The following is a 16,785-nucleotide window of genomic DNA, read 5'->3' on the forward strand; positions in this document are numbered from 1 at the left end:
TCGCTGCCAGCTCACTTGCCTGGCCTCGTACCTTCTGCCGCTGCCCTCGTCTCCTGCTGCTGGCTCACCCTCATTCCCACCCTACCACTGGCCTCCTCACCACCCCGCCCACCCACCGGCCAGCTGTTGGTTAGCCTGCGCACTCCCCGCAGGCCACACAGTGAGCCCACGTGGGCTGTATGTAGTGCAGGCCTGATCTATCACTTTCTTAATGATTCCCAACATTCTGTTGGCTTTTTTGACTGCCACTGCACGTTGAGTGGATGTTCTCAGAGAACTATCCACAGTGACTCCAAGATCTCTTCCTTGAGTGGTAACAGCTCATTAAGACCCCCCTCATTTTATAGGTATAGTTGGGATTATATTTTCCAATGTGCATTACTTTGCATTTATCAACATTGAATTTCATCTGCTATTCTCTTGCCCAGTCACCCAGTTTTGTGAGATCCCTTTGGAACTATTCGCTGTCAGTTTTAGACTTTGCTATCTTGAATAATTTTGTATCATCTGCAAATTTTGCCGCCTCATTGTTTACCCCTTTTTCCCGATCATTTATGATTATATTGAACAGGACTGGTCCCAGTACAGACCTCTGGGGACACCACTATTTACCTCTCTCCATTCTGAAAATTGACCATTTATTCCTATCCTTTGTTTCCTATCATAGAATCATAAAATATCAGGGTTGGAAGAGACCAAAGGAGGTCATATAGTAAACCCCCTGCTCAAAGCAGGACGAGTCCCCAACTAAATCATCCCAGCCAGGGATTTGTCAAGCCTGACCTTAAAAACCTCTAAGGTCTATCTTTTAACCAGTTACCAATCCATGAGAGGACCTTCCCTCTTATACCATGACAGCTTATTTTACTTAAGAGCCTTTGGTGAGGGACCTTGTCAAAGGCTTTCTGAGACTCTAAGTACACTACATCCACAGTATTCCCATGTTCACATCTTTGTTGACACCCTCAAAGAATTCTAGTAGATTGGTGAGGCATGATTTCCCTTTACAAAAAACATGTTGACTGTTCCCCAACAAATTATGTTCATCTATGTGTCTGACAATTTTTTTTCTTTACAGTTTTAACCAGTTTGCCCGGTAATGAAGTCAGGTTTACCAGCCTGTAATTGCCAGGATCACCTCTGAGCCCTTTTTAAAACTTGGCATCACATTAGCGATCCTCCAGTCATCTGGTACAGAAGCTGATTTAAATGGAAGGTTACAGACTACAGTTAGTAGTACTGTAATTTCACATTTGAGTTCCTTCAGAACTCTTGGGTGAATGCCATCTGGCCCTGGTAACTTCTTGCTGCTTAATTTATTAATTACATTGTTCACAAGGAAGCATGTGTGTGACTCTGATGTTTTGCATAATATCCATTGGTACAGTCTTTATTAACAGCCTCTGGGCCAGATTTGCTGTTTTCCATGGCTGCAGTGATGCATGGCAGTCATTAACAGGCATGGAACGACTCCCACTGTCTTCACTGGACAATGCATGGGGCACTAGATGATTGTTATTAGTAGCAAATAATACGTTTGTTCAGTAAGTTTGAGTGACTGAGCACAGAACATTTCTCTCTAAAAACTCCTACAAAAATGAAAGAGAAATCACCTTCCCTTCTCTGGAAAATGTGCTGCAAGGAACAATTTCTGGGAAGTGTTTGTGCCTGCTCAGAAATGTCTAACTCTGCATTTCCTGCAGTTTTACAGCTGATCACAAATTCTGAAGGCATCAGTTCCTTCCAGCCCTAACCGTTCCTTCACTATCATTAAACTTCACATTGTGAAGGTTGTTGCTTAAAGTGCTTGTACTCTACCATGGCTCCAAGTAAGACCAGATGGGTTTATATCTGTCATCTTGGGAGAGGAGACACTTTAGAGAAAATATTTCCATTAGCTAAACCTGATGGAGAGGCAAGGGCAGAAGAAATGTTAAAAATATTTGCATTTCCCGTTTGTTCAAAAGTTTGTTCTAACTTTCTTTTTCAATCCTAGACCCAATAAAGCATCTGTTGCCCCAGAGAAGTGCCTCATCAGTTTGAACATCCATCAGTGATCATCTAGACACATAACTAGATTCTGAGTGCAGATGCATAGCATGGATTTTCAAATCCTACAAAATCCTCTCCTAGGCCTGCTCATGAAAATGCTTTGACAAATAATACATGTTGTGCATTGATTAACCCTGCAAGCAAGGAACACAATCTGGGCGAGCAACATGCATGTAGCTTCTTGGACTTTGTTTGCTTAGCCTGACACACCCTTAAAGATTTTGTCCCTCTCACTCCAAATAACAAATCTGTCTGTATTTGTCATGTATTTTGATATTTCCCAGGAAAGCTGCTGATAAACAAAACTGTGCTGTTACTGGGGTCAGCTGGGGATATATCACTCTGTGTGTGCCTAACCCATATGCCAAGCAGGGAGATAGCTTTTTAAGAGATCTATTGCGGGGTGCAAGGCATGAGTTGTCCAATGTGGCTAGGCAGATGCACAATGAACACTCCAAACTCAGAAGTTTCTGGAATTGGATGTGGTAGTTTTGGGCATGCTCAATAGGTTCCCTGTAGCTGGACTCAGACACAATGAGGGTAAGTGATCAGGGCAGGTGCTTTGCAAAAGGCCAGGTGCGCTGTGTGGGTTGGGAGAAGCTGAGCCCAGGAACAGAAAGCAGGCTGCTTCCCCTAACCTGGAAGCATTTTGCAGCAGGCTAGTGATATTGTTTAGCCCTCCAACAGGGAAGCTTGGCAGTGTTAATTATAGCAAGGGGAAATTGGGAGAGAAAACTAATTTCCTTCATTTTAATTGTATGGTTGGAATGTTGCTTGATTTTTGCCAAACTGTTTTAGTTAAATTGTCTCAACTAGGATGATTCACCAGCTTTTCTTTAAATCTGATCATGGGGAAAGAGTCGTTTTATTTTGCTATTCTCAATTTTGTATTTTTCTTGTAACAGGTTCTTTTTAAAAAATCAATCTCCATATCAGAGTGGTTGGTTGATCGGTGAGCTGACTGGCTAACAGGGATTTCAGCAGAGGGAGTGTCTTCATGATTTCCAACTGAAGATTCCTGCAAGCAAGTGGAGGGAAAAAATTGTTGCAGTACGTTTGACTCAGCAGACTGTATAGATTTGATGATCAAAGACTGTAACTGAGTCTCAGGTGAACTCAACCTCAGCCTTTGGGAACTCTGAGTTTCTTCTCACTGTGTTCTGTGGGGACTGACTCGTTAGATTTAATTTTATTTCTGTATTTATGTTTATGCTGAACTATGGAGGTAATGTATATGGATTATAAAATAACCAAGTTTTGTTGTAAATATTGTTATTATTATTATTATTATTTTATTATTATGTTTCTTTATTGTAAGATTTTATAAAGTTTAATGAAGTTCATTCCTTTTGATTTTTTTTTGCAACTTGAATGTGGAGAGGTTGACCCTGTGCAATCCTTGCTAAAAATCTTTAGACTGAATTCTGGGTCTCCAGCTGCTTGTCTAGGGAAGTTGGGGATTTTAGGCACAGGAGAAGGGCAGTGAAGTGACCTCTAGCCCACCCAAGGGTTCCATGGTGTCTCCCTCTGGCCATGCCTCTGAATCTGACTCCAAAAAGGCCAGAAGTGAGCTCTTCTGGGCTGTGGAATTGAACTGTGTTGTAGCATGACTGCCAGGAGGCTTATCACTTGGTAGCCAGGAAATGGATTCCTGCCACCCTGATAGTGGCCAAAAAAGTCACTTTACAAAAATGAAAATCTGGCATTCCCTCCACACGTAGGCTTGCCAGGCGTTGGATTTTTGACTGGAATGCCTGCTCGAAAAGAGACCCTGGCAGCTCCGGTCAGCGCTGCTGACCAGGCTGTTAAAAGTCTGGTCGGCAGCAGAGTGGGGTTAAGGCAGGCTCCCTACCCAGCTCCATGCAGCTCCCGGAACTGACCAACATGTCCCTCCAGCTCCTAGCAGAGGCACAGCCATGGGGGTTTAGCGTGCTGTCCCTGCCCGAGCGCGGCACAGGCATCACACATAGCTGCCTGGCCCCTCCATCTAGGAGCTGGACATGGCAGCCACTTCTGGGAGCCACCTGGAGCCAGAGCAGACAGGGTGCCTGCCTTAGCCCGTTGTGCCACTGACCAGGAGCCACCCTTCCTCACTTCAACGCCCTGCTCCAGGTTGGAATCCGCTCGTGCACCCCAACTATCTCCCGGAGCCCGCACTCCAACTCCCTATCCGAGTCCATAGCCCCCTCCCAGAGCCTGCACCTCAGCTCTAGCCCTGAGCCTCCTCTTGCACCCCAAACCTCTCCTCCTTGCCCCCACCCAGAGTCCATACTCCCAGCCAGAGTACTCCACTTGAGAAGGAACAATCAGTTGCACATATACAAAATGGGAAATGACTGCCTAGGAAGGAGCACCACGGAAAGAGATCTGGAGGTTCTAGTCGACCACAAGCTAAATATAAGTCAACAGTGTAACACTGTTGAAAAAAAAGAGCAAACATCCTTCTGGAGTGTATTAGCAGGAGTGTTGTAAGCAAGAAGTGAGAAATCATTCCTCCTCACTACTCTGCGCTGATTAGTCCTCAACTGGAGTATTGTGTCCAGTTCTGGGCACCACATTTCAGGAAGGATGTGGGCAAATTGGAGAAAGTCCAGTGAAGAGCAACAAAAATAATTAAAAGTCTGGAAAACATGACCTGTGAGGGAAGATTGAAAAAAATGTGTTTGTTTAGTCTGGAGAAGAGAAGACTGAGAGGGGACATGATAACAGTTCTCAAGTACAGAAAAGGTTGTTACAAGGAGGAGGGAGAAAAATTGTTCTTCTTAACCTCTGATGATAGGACAAGAAGCAATGGGCTTAAATTGCAGCCAGGACGGTTTAGGTTGGATATTAGGAAAAAGTTCCTGTCAGGGTGGTTAAGCACTGGAATATATTGCCTGGGGAGGTTGTGGAATCTCCATCATTGGAGACTTTTAAGAATAGGTTAGACAAACACCTGTCAGGGATGGTCTAGATAATTAGTCCTGCTGGGAGTGCAGGGGACTGGATTAGATGACCTCTCAAGGCCCCTTCCAGTTCCATGATTCAAATAACAAATGGGTGCACAACTGGCCTGGTGTTCAGAGTGACACTCTGAGAAAATAAAAGCAGCACAAGTAAGTGAGCTACATATATCCTCTAGTGTTTTTTTGGGTCACCTCCTTGACCACTCTGCTCTGCTCAGCCATTCCTGTCAGGGAGATGCACTGACAGCAATTAGGCGGGGAACATTCGAGCTCTGTTGCGATGTAGAGACTGGAGCTTAGGAGGAAGAATTGGCAATTCTGGTTTGTAACAAACTTGGCAAAACTGCCCTGAGGAGAAACCAATGCTTTGGTTTTATTGTTGTTGGATTTTTAGCTGTAGGTGTGAATCTTTTCCACACTCACTTGCTTTTCCGTGTACACGTGTGTGTGTGTCCAATAACAGAACATGTGAAACAGGGAAAATGGAGGACAGAGAAGAGGGGAAACATTGTCTAGCCCTCAACCAGCACTCTTGGAAAAGTATTTGAATGCAGCGAAAGGAGAAGATCAGACCAGGGTGGGTTAAACTCTGCAAACAGAAGCATTAAGTGTTTGTTTTGCAGAAAGCAGCAGGGAGACTGAGGGAAGGACTGGGGAGCCTGGACTGAGTCGAGAAAATGTTTACAATCCTGCCTCAAATGAATCAATAGTGGTGGTTTGATTTCTCTGAGTCACAAGGGCTGAAATTTGATGATCCTTACAATCTATGGGCATGGCTTGAGCTTGATCCCAGGGACCTCTTCCCATTATTTCTCAGGCCGAACTCTCATTAACTCCAGGATTAGTCCCTTCAATCCCCCTCTGTCTGCTCCAGCGAAGTTAATTCAGATCACTGGGCTGCAGCACTGACAGTGCTTTTCCCATGGCCAGTCAGGCTGGGGACAGCTGGATATTTGCCTGGTTTGCAAGATTTTGCATCAAGTCGATTTTTCTCTCTGATTCTATTGGATCTTTATTATGTTTTAAGTAGCCTAGTGAAATGAATGAGCTGCTTATGGTGCTGTTTGCCAGACCTGTCCAAATCAATGTCAATGTTTGTCTTGTATATTTTCTTCCTTAGCCCATTGATTTTGTGTTCTCAGCAAATTTAACCGCATCAGAGCCTTTGTTTATAGAGAAAACAGCAGTGGTCTTGCTGCTGACCTTCAGAGCACTTCACAGGTTCGCTCCCTGCACCATAAGCTGTTCCATCTTCCTGTGCGCCCTCCATTGCTAGTCACTGCTTTCAGGACTGAGAGACCCTTCCCTATTTCGTGCTCTCTGGGAGTGTAGACCATTGTCGTGTAGGGACCTAGGAAGTGTTGTACCACATCAGACAGATTGTGCTTTCTCCCATGATGCCCCTCATGTTCCAGAGGCACTCCCCTCAAATCCCCACAATGCCCAGTCCCTGTCCGCCTTCAAAATCCTTCTGTAAAACTCCGCTCTGCCATGAGGCCTTCAAAAACCCTTGACATTGGTTGTGCTGCTGGCGTGCAGCAACCGCTGCCAGTCACACTGACCCAGGGTGACCAGATGTCCTGATTTTATAGGGACAGTCCCGATTTTGGGGTCTTTTTCTTATATATGCTCCTATTACCCCCCCACCCCCATCCCGATTTTTCATGTTTGCAGTCTGGTCACTCTACTGATCAGTATTGCCTCCTGGGTTCATTGTGCTCCCCATCGGTCTGTTTGTCCCCATCCATTCCCCTGACTGGGGAGCTCAGGCACTGCTGCTAAGCTAATCGTACTAGATATGCTAATAATACGAATCCCATGTCCTGTCTGTGACAGTGGCCAGCCTCAGATTATGGGGTAAGAAATGCTGAAGGGACATTTCAGAGAGTTTCCTCCTAACCCCTGGGAGCTAGACGGTCATTCAGGCTCTGAAATATGTGGGTTTACATCACTCTTCATTTTCATTCTGTCCAGTGAATCACAGATATTATTCTCATTTTCCATAGACGTGTTTGAGCCTTTCAGTCCTAAATGTGTAGCCTCACCGATATCTGGTGGTCATCAGTTCCACAGGCTAACTATGTCTGTGCTGGAAAGAGTTTCCTTGTATGTTTTAAATGGACTGCCCTTCAGCTCCACTAGATGTTCAGATGAGATCCTGTATTTTGAGAGAGGGGTCATCACAGTGACAGGGCTAGCTGTATCCCTGTCCCATTTCTCAGCCTTCCTGAGGCTCATTCTCACACCTTCACCTTCCCTCAGGTGCAATCCTGCAGTTCTCCCACTCCCAGTCTGCACCCTGGGCCACAGTACCCAGAGTACCGACCATTCTTACCTGGCTGGTCCGCCTGGGATCAGTACCTGTGGTTCTTCCCCTCAGGAGATTTTCACTGCGGATTACCGTGACCCAAAACAGCCTCCTGGAAACCAAAGTCTGGTGTGTTTAACTAGAGGAACAAAGCACACAGGAAAAATTACTTTAAAACAAGACATGCAACCCCCCTTTTCTCCCTGGGTTACTCAGGAGCAGGCGACACTCACCTGTGAGCCCAGGTGCCTGATGCTGTTAATACTATTCTGAGTATCCCAGGGTGATGTTAGATGGGTGGGAGCCCTTTATCCACCCCGCTGCTGCAGTCTTTTCACTTACAAATTAAATTAATTATGGAGATGCCTTCACTGGGCTGGGCCCTGCACACACTCCCTGGCTGCCTTGGGAGCCTCCAGGAATACACCTGAGCTGACCTACACAATGGTCTAACCCCAAAGCACCAGTTACAAACAGTAAACACCCAATACACTTAGACTGGAGTTAACACTCCTTGAGGAAACAGGATCTAACGGACTGAGGTTAAATGTCAGCACTAATTTAAATCAAGCAGGGGGTTGTTCGATAAATCGTTAACTGAGACAGGTTACAGCAGTAAATGAAACTTACCTAATTTGCATTTACATGGCTCCCATTTGCCCCACCCTTCAGGGTGCACCCCGCTGAATGTCAGTGCTCTAGACACTTGCGTTGGCCAGGGACAGCGTTCTGGGGGTCCAGCCGTGGTACCAAGGGGCCGAGCAATTTTAACCTGGGATCATCCCAAGCTGCACAGCCCCCTGGATGTCAGCAACCCTGCGGTCTGTTTAGACGACGAGCCCACTCTGCTCCTCTCAGACTCAAATGACCCTTACAGTCTCTTCACTGTCCCCCACTCTGTACAAGTGTTAGGCTCTGATAGAGGCCTCCCTACAGGATAGGGGAGCAGGCAGACACCGGACAATGTTGGTATATAATACTCTAAATATTTGTATTGATTACAGTATAAACCCCATTCACTCCACAGTCACACTCCTTTCATACTACACCAGAGTCTGAAGACCAGAAGGAAATCCTGATGGCCAGTCAAAAATCAGTCTGATCACAAGGTGCAGGGACCCCGTATTACATGCCTCTTCTTTTTCAGTGCTCTGGATCAGTGTCTGACTCCAATTTCAGTTATATCAGGCAACTTTTTTATAGACCAGTGTGTCGCATCACCAGCTCTTTGTCTGTTTACTAAGCCTTTCATCCATAACTCCAGGAGAGCAGTTCCGGGCAGGTTGCCATAATCCAAGACATTCTTTTTCCTCTTATGGACATGACAAGTTTGTTTTGCACGGACAATTCTTGACCATTCATAACCTTAAATCCTTGCTTCATTTGCCAACACGCAACTCAGATACTCATGTCAAGTATACAGCATTTATACTAGGCCCACAGGGCTTGTAGCGTAGTACAACATATAGTACTATATATCCCAACACAAGGACTTTCCCAAACAAACAGGGGTGGTGGTTACTCACAGTCCTTCACTGCAGGCCCAGATCAGTCACCTCTGGGCACAGCAACAGTCTCTGCCCTGGCGCCAGTGAAGCCACCAACAGCCTCTGAGGAGCTGTGCTTGGTTAGAGCCTCAGCAGTAGCCTCTGGTTTCCTAGCAGCCTAGCTCCTCTGACCAGCATCTTAGCTTGTCTTCAACATGGAGCCCATCTCTTGCTCTCTCTGCATCCCCTGGAATCATGGGACTTCTTGTCTCCAAGGCTGGATCACAGCACTTGGGATCCTCGCAACCCCCAGTTAAGTCCAGCAGCCCCTCTAGTAAAGGGGCCCCACACACAAGATGTTTTAAAACATTTTGCCTAGATTTTCACCATCCTCCTGATGGGGACCCTGGTAGGTCTAACTTCCACCAGACCGCCCATCCAGCAGCTGCCCGCCAGAGGCTCCACAGCTCAGAGACCTGTCTCTCCTCTTGAAGGAGGTTGTCTCTTCTCAACCTCTCCTCTCCCCCTGTTTTGATTCCCCCTTCGCAGGGACCAAGTTATCCCTAGGGAAATCTGTCTGACAGGCCCAGCAGGTGGCCCACACCGGGGTGTCAAAGGGATGGCTCTTTCATGGTCTCAGGTGTTTGTATATCAGGATCCATTTCTCTGCCCTCTCCCTTCCTGGGCACATTTCCCAGCAAGCCAGCTTTTGAATTAAATCAACATATGCATAGAGGGAACAGCGCCACAACCTAGTCAAGACCCAATATTCACAAATTATTACATGCAGCTCAAACTCCATCGTAGGGAGCACCTAGTTTACCTTCTCTTTGCAATTCATTATATTTTGTACCTGTCTCGTGTCCTGTTTTATTCATCTCCTCACTCACTGGTCCCAAGCCTTCCAGACACTTTTCTCCTCAGAGAAAATATTTTCAGGCCCAGTCTTCTTCTTGCCCAGTTCTGAGCCTGCTTTGTTTCTGCTGTAACCTTTGTAGATAGGGTTGTGTCTCTCTGATGGTTGGAAAAAATAAAACTCAGCAAAAAACTGAAAATGTTTAGCTGAAAACTGAAAACTTCCAGCTTCAGGGTGAAAGGATTTTGACAAAAAACCTCATAATTGTCCATGGCTAGCAGGCAATTTTTAATGAAAAATACTGTTTTGTCAATAACCCATTTATCTTTCAAAACATTTTTAGTTGAAAATTTCCCACCAGCCCTCCCACTGATCTGTACAAATATGCAATGGGTGGTTCTGGTTTGTTTTCTGGTTGTGCTGCCAGTGTTGTGGGTGAGCAGTCTGCACTGTTGATTTAACAATGTATGTTGTGTTTGGTGGTATATAAAATGAGAGAGAGGTTGAGAAGTCTGTCACCAGTGTAATACAAATTCCTCCAGTTTGAACAGTGTTTGTTTTAATAGTAGTATCTGCTACAGGATCCTGTTTGGACTCTTTTAATTCTGTTATTGTCTTGCATAGTTTGGGGATTGCAGTCTGGAGAATGCGTTTATTCCAAAATAAATTGCACGGTAGCCAACTACAAAAGCAGTTTCTGCTCCCTTGGTGTTCACACCTCAACTGCTAGAAGATGGCCTCATCCTCCCTGATTGAACCCACCTCGCTATCTCTAGACTGATTCTGGCCTGCATATTTATACCTGCCTCTGGAAATTTCCACTACATGCATCTGACGAAGTGGGTATTCACCCAGGAAAGCTCATGCTCCAATATGTCCGTTAGTCTATAAGGTGCCACAGGACTCTTTGTCGCTTTGCATGATGTTTATTCTGAGTAAAATCAGAGGGTTCGTTTTCTGAGCGAAACGACTTTGTGCCTTTATCAATTGGTGTGGTGCTGCTGCACCCTGGACAAGGAACACAGAAATGGGGCCGTGCATACAGCGTAACGGTGAGTGTTGTTTTCAAGTGGAGGGACAGCCATGTGCATGCTGTAATAACAACATCCCTGAGACGTTCAATATGGTGAGTGGAAACATAATTTCAAAGTCATCGGCAGAAATGCATAATGAACTCCAAGGACTGGAAGCTGCAGTTAAAGAAATTACAAATGTAAATGAGGATCTAATTTAACAGTGAGGCAACTAGCCACTGGAACAATTCACCAAGGGCATTGGTAGCTTCCCCATCACTTGAAGTCTTTACATTAAGCCAGGACGTCTGTGTACAAGAGATGATCCGTCTCAGTGGCAAACGTGGGTGTGAAGCAGGAATCAGTGGGTGAAGTTCTCTGGCAGGAAGGCAGAGGACATGATGACAATGGTCCCTGGCCTTTGAACCTGCTGAGAATCCCTGCAAGGATCACTCTGCGGAAAGCGTTTAGTCTGTTAGTGCCTGTGGCATGGGGGAGGGGGGGAAGAGGATGGCTGGCTCTGAGGTGCTAGGACGCTGATGGGTAGTGCTCCGCCAGACATACTGCAGAGGATGGGGGGCAGGGTAAGCACTGACACTGCCCAGCAGTATATCTGGATGCTGTGTGTAGGGAGAGAGCAGAAGAAGTGAAGGGGAGCAGCCGTTATTAATTTAACCCTGAAGCCACAAGCAGCACTTCAAAGTGTTACTGCTTATCCAAAGCCTCGGGGAAAGAGGATTTTCAAAAGGTGGCTTTCTGATTTTGTTCCCCTCAGATAAGGATCTGAGACTAAAATGAGAAGAAATATGTGAACCCGACAATATATTCAGACTCCTCTTTCAGCCGCTGTTCAGCTCTTCTCCTAACTTGACGTTGCATGGATACAGTTGCTGTGATGTGCCCACTGCATTTGTGCCCTGAGGAGCCACAAACCCTGGTTAACTATCTGGATAAGTTGAGTGAAAGCTGTCAGGCATCACCAGGATGGCACAAAGCAGCCAGACTGCACCAGTGCATCTGACTCTAGGTGTAAATTTTGGTGAAGGTTTTATAATTGGATCTTTTCTTTGCAAATCATCTTTATCTGGTTGTCAGTTTCACTTGTTTACCTGTCCAGTTACCCATGCTCAATTCTTGCTAATAGGATAAGAAAATGGGCTGTGATCACTGTATTCTTAAAGACGGGGTAAGGGGGCAGATACACCTTACTCCACCAGATACTGTAGAGGTCATCAGTCAGCTTCTACAGTTGTTACTCTGAATGACCTGTCCCCTCAGTGGGTTGGCTGCTCACCTCCATGCCTCCCTCCTGGTCTTTCTAGCCTCACTCCAAATGTCCTCCACCCTCCTCTGCATCCCCCTCTCCATCCTTCTCTCTCTTTTTCCTTTACTCCCCTCCTCCCCTTAATGCTCCCTGCCCCTTTCCTTGTTTTTCCTGTTAACCAGTTCCTTCCCACCTCTCCTGAATAGCTCGCCCTGCCTAGGACACACTCAGTATGAATAGGAAAGGAAAGGAAAATAAACAAAAACCCATTCAGAAGTGTTTGTGCGTGTGTGCATGCACGCGTGTGTGTGTGCGTACGCGTGTGAACAATTCCTTGCAACCAACAGCAAAACCAAAAAATCCTGGGACTCAGATGACATTAGCAAACCATCCATCTACTTGTATGTGATGTTGTTGGCCCATCTTTTGTCAATCTGAATTATTTCGGGGAGATATCTGAAGGCACACATGGGGGCTGGGGGCTGCCCTGCACACTGCCTTTGAAAACTCACCACTAGGATGTGTAACCTGCAGAGGACAGGGACAGTCTCAACTACTGGTTTCTTCAGTGCCTAGTAAATGGAGCCCTGTTCTTAGCTGGAGCATCCAGGTGCCACTAGAATTCAAATAATAATCAGAATTAATAATCAATTAATAATACCAATAAATAAAATACTGGTTTTACAGAGCCATAATGCCATTGGTTTCAGTGAACTTATACCAGTGCCAAATCCAAGTAAATATGAGGATAATCCAGACTCTGTGTTTTGATTAATAACTAATTGTAATTTCCAAATTTAATTCTCATCAACAAACTATTAAATACTCACTGTAGACAAACAAAGCTCTGTGCCTTCCTTGTGTTTGATGTTCTAAACATAAATATTCAGTTCAGTCTCTCAAGAAAACATAAGGTCTTACACAAGAACAACTATCCCAGATAAACAGAATTTTTAACTCTAAAATGGTCTGGTTTCATAATTTGCAAAAGCTTTAACCTTTCATGCATTTCCAAATCTATTTAAGATGCAGGAGTAGTGATGCACAGGTATTAACATAAAACCTTTGTATGTCTCCAGAGTATTTCCTTACAATACTGAGCAAAGTTTTTCATTTTCTTTCATCGTTTTCTAATATTCTAATGGCACATATATACACACATTATAGACATATTATGTTTTCCTTTGTGGAAGCATACTTAAAATACTCAAAAACTTAACACAGAGCAAAGCTTTAGATAAAACTTCAGGTGAAATAATTTAACAAGACTATATCAGTGCAGAAAAACTCTGCCATGGCAGAAGTTTGTGATTAAAAAAAGAATAACGTGAGGCATCTTTGATGTTACATTTTACATTTCTTTGACTGTCACCTGAGTTTCCAGGTTTCTGCTATTGGCTTTCAGTCTTCCACAGGTTCTGCTAATATTTGGAAAAACAAGATTTTGTTTAGAAGAGAGGCCAGGTTGAATAAAATGTGGCCTAACATCATCTCTCAGCAGCCTGGAACCACATGCGCTAATTCTAGAACAAGCAAAACTCACAAATTTCTGCCAGCTAAAGCAGCAGCAGTGAGGCAGCCTGGCCCCGGGCAGCAGCTGGACCGAGGGGCATTACTGGCTGCTGTGAACAACAGTTGCTCACTGATGCCAATGGAGACACATATGCGGGCCACAGTCACCCTATGGGCCAGTTTTATGCACATAAAACCAAATCACATTTGGGACACAAGACAAACAAACATGTCTTCCCTTAGACTGACCATTTACCAGCCCTGACCGTCATGTGAAAAGAAAAGAGAGAGTTAGCAAATCTAATGCAGGCCTTCTTCATTCATCAACACAGGCCCAGATCCTGCCCTGGCAGTGCTTGGTAGCCATGAATCCACTGGGCCCTGAGCTGCCACCGTGATAGGGAAATGAGTCAGAATTTCCCCTCCTCCTGAATCTGACTGTCCTCCAAAGAGTGTGGGTTTTGGCGGGGGAGAGAAACAGAATCAGCAGATATTTTTTATTTGCTTATCTATCACCTTTGTCTAGCTTGTCCTCATCCGTCCATCTATGAACGCAAGTCGACTCCACACCATTCCATTTTGTTGCGAGCACATTCTTTCCATTTCTGTCCAAAGGGTTTTGTCATGGGATTGGCCCAGCGCGTTTTTGGTCTACCCTGCATTCGCTTGTGGTCTGTGGCGATCCAGTCACTGAGGCGGGTTGTCCAGACTACATGACCGTCCCATCTCCACTCTGTGTGGTATATTGCCTGCACTACATCAGTCACCTCTGTACGCCTTCTGATCTCCTCATTCGTTATGTGGCATGAATAAATACTGATTTACAGATGTAGCATGCAAATGTATCATCTTATATGACAGGATAAATCATGCATGCAAATCGTACATCAAAGTCATGAAATGGGCTACAAAAGCAATAAAAACAAAGAATTCAAAAGCTTAACAAATGGAAGGGGAATGTCAAAGATGTTTCTCACCTGGGCACCATTTGATGTAGGGCCAGCCCTGGCAGTCAGTATTGCCCAAGTGCAGAGAGGGCAGGTTAGGAGGTGAAGGGGCAGAATATACATGCAGGTGAGGAGAGAGGAAGGCAGATAATCAGTGGGAGGACAGGAGATGTGGCCCCAAATCCCACTCATGAGTTGAGCTCTATGGGGAAATCTGTCTACACGGAGGGGCTTTGTGTTCTTGGCAGTGCTGTGACCATCAGTTTCCATTCTATGATGTACCAGGGGGACAGGAATCACTTCCAACAGCGAGAGCAATATCTGACCTTGTTTCTGCCTTTGATTAGTGCTGCCCTTGTCCTTTGTCCTCTGTGCTTCCTGTCGAAGAGATAAGGACAGAACATAAGAAACAGATTTGATACAGCAGGGCACATTTCCCAATTTCACCAGAGCTTGCTGTGGTTACATAGCAAGGAAAAGAAACTTTTTAACAAGCTCTCATTAAATGAGGTGATTCCTTTTCCTGTAGACTACAACATAGCCAGCTGTGGGCACCTGTGTCTTTAGCTGGCAGCCAGGGGATACCTTCATACTGTTCTTACCCTTGTAGAGGCATGTAAGCCTGCAGCATCTCTTGCCACACAAAAGATGTTCACTTGAATGGGACAGATGGTCAGCAGGTGAAAATCCTGTGACAGGTCTGGCGATTTCCAGGACAAACCTTATGGAATTAAGTTCAAGTATCCCAAGAGTTCATTGTATTAAAAATGCAGATGTTTATATATTATTATGGAATGGAATGTAACATCTCTCAGGAGGAGACCTGACTAATGCAGATCTTGGGATGTATTGTGAGCTTCAAAGCTCACTTTGAAACAATGAGCTAGACAGGGGTCGGCAACTTTTGAGAAGTGGTGTGCCGAGTCTTCATTTATTCACTCTAATTTAAGGTTTCACATGCCAGTAATACATTTTAATGTTTTTAGAAGATCTCTTTCTAGAAGTCTATAATATAAACTAAACTATTGTTGTATGTAAAGTAAATAAGGTTTTTTAATGTTTAAGAAGCTTCATTTAAAATTAAATTAAAATGCAGACCCCCCAGACTGGTGGCCAGGACCTGGGCAGTGTGAGTGCCACTGAAAATCAGCTCATGTGCCACCTCTGGCACACGTGCCATAGGTTGCCAGCCCTGGGTTAGATGAACAAACTTAAGAAAGATACTTGGGAGAGGGGAAGGCAAAGTCTCTCCTCCGGACCCATCCTTTTGAACTGCGTCTTGAGGAGAAAGCCTTTGTCTGCTGATCACCTGTTACATACGGGCCAGCTCAGAGGCTCAAATTGGATAAAAGTAACACATCGATTCCTGAGGGCATTTTTACTGAGCTAATGCTGTTATAAACTTGTAACTAGAGAAAAAAACTCTTGATGTGGTCGGAAAGACTGATCAGAGCCCTTGTTGCGATTGGGTGAGCTCTGTTTATTGGCATAGGTGTATGTTCTTTATTGTTCCTGCATCTTGGCAGGGAGTTAGACTAGATGAGTCTTGCAGTTCCTTCTAATTCTGTGGTTCTATGATTGTTTTAATATACATTCTGTGTAGTGCTTTTATCTTAGAAATAAATGTACTTGTTTAGAAAGAGCTGTTTGATGTCTTTGTAGGGTAAGCAAAGTGCAGATGCAGGCCTGACTGGGCAGTCTGGCTTTCTGGGGAATAATGCAATGTAGACAGAGAACTGTGCATTTTAGGAATATCCTGGTCAGGAGGGAGAGAGACATCACTCAGGAGAGGTGGTGGCTGAGGAGCCGGGACCCCTTGCTGGGCCATGGAGCAGGGAATACATAGGCAGTTGCCTGAACTCTGATAACTCTATTAAAATGCCATGTGTCCAAGGAAGAATTCTGTTACCTCCTCTCCCTGCTGCATGTGTGAAGCATTCTGTATTTGCCCTTCGTCAAAGCATCCCACTGATTCCCGTGTGCCAGTCTGCGTAACGACATACAAGGTGAGTGAGATCATAGCTTTTATTACTACAGGAGTCATTGGATTAAATTCTATGGCCTGTGTTATGCAGGCAGTCAGAACAGATAATCAGAATAGTTCCTTCTGCCCTTAAGAGCTGTGAATTGATAAATGGATAAACCTGTGAGTGTATCTTCTTAGGTTTTCCATTCCCCGAGTGTAGAGTATTTAACCACAGACTCTTCATACAGTTTTATTTTAATGGGATAAATTGATCAATGAGTCTGTATTTGTGCATTTCGAAGCAGGCATCCCGCAGGGACACCACTAAGTGTACACAGAGTGGAGCAGAATGAAGGCAAAACCTGACCTTATTCTCCAGTCCTCATGACCATAACCAGCCTCTCCCTTCAATGACAAACCCTGGGCCCTTGCCAG

Source organism: Gopherus evgoodei, chromosome 4, assembly GCF_007399415.2.
Source record: "Gopherus evgoodei ecotype Sinaloan lineage chromosome 4, rGopEvg1_v1.p, whole genome shotgun sequence".
In the NCBI taxonomy this organism is placed as follows: Eukaryota; Metazoa; Chordata; order Testudines; family Testudinidae; genus Gopherus; species Gopherus evgoodei.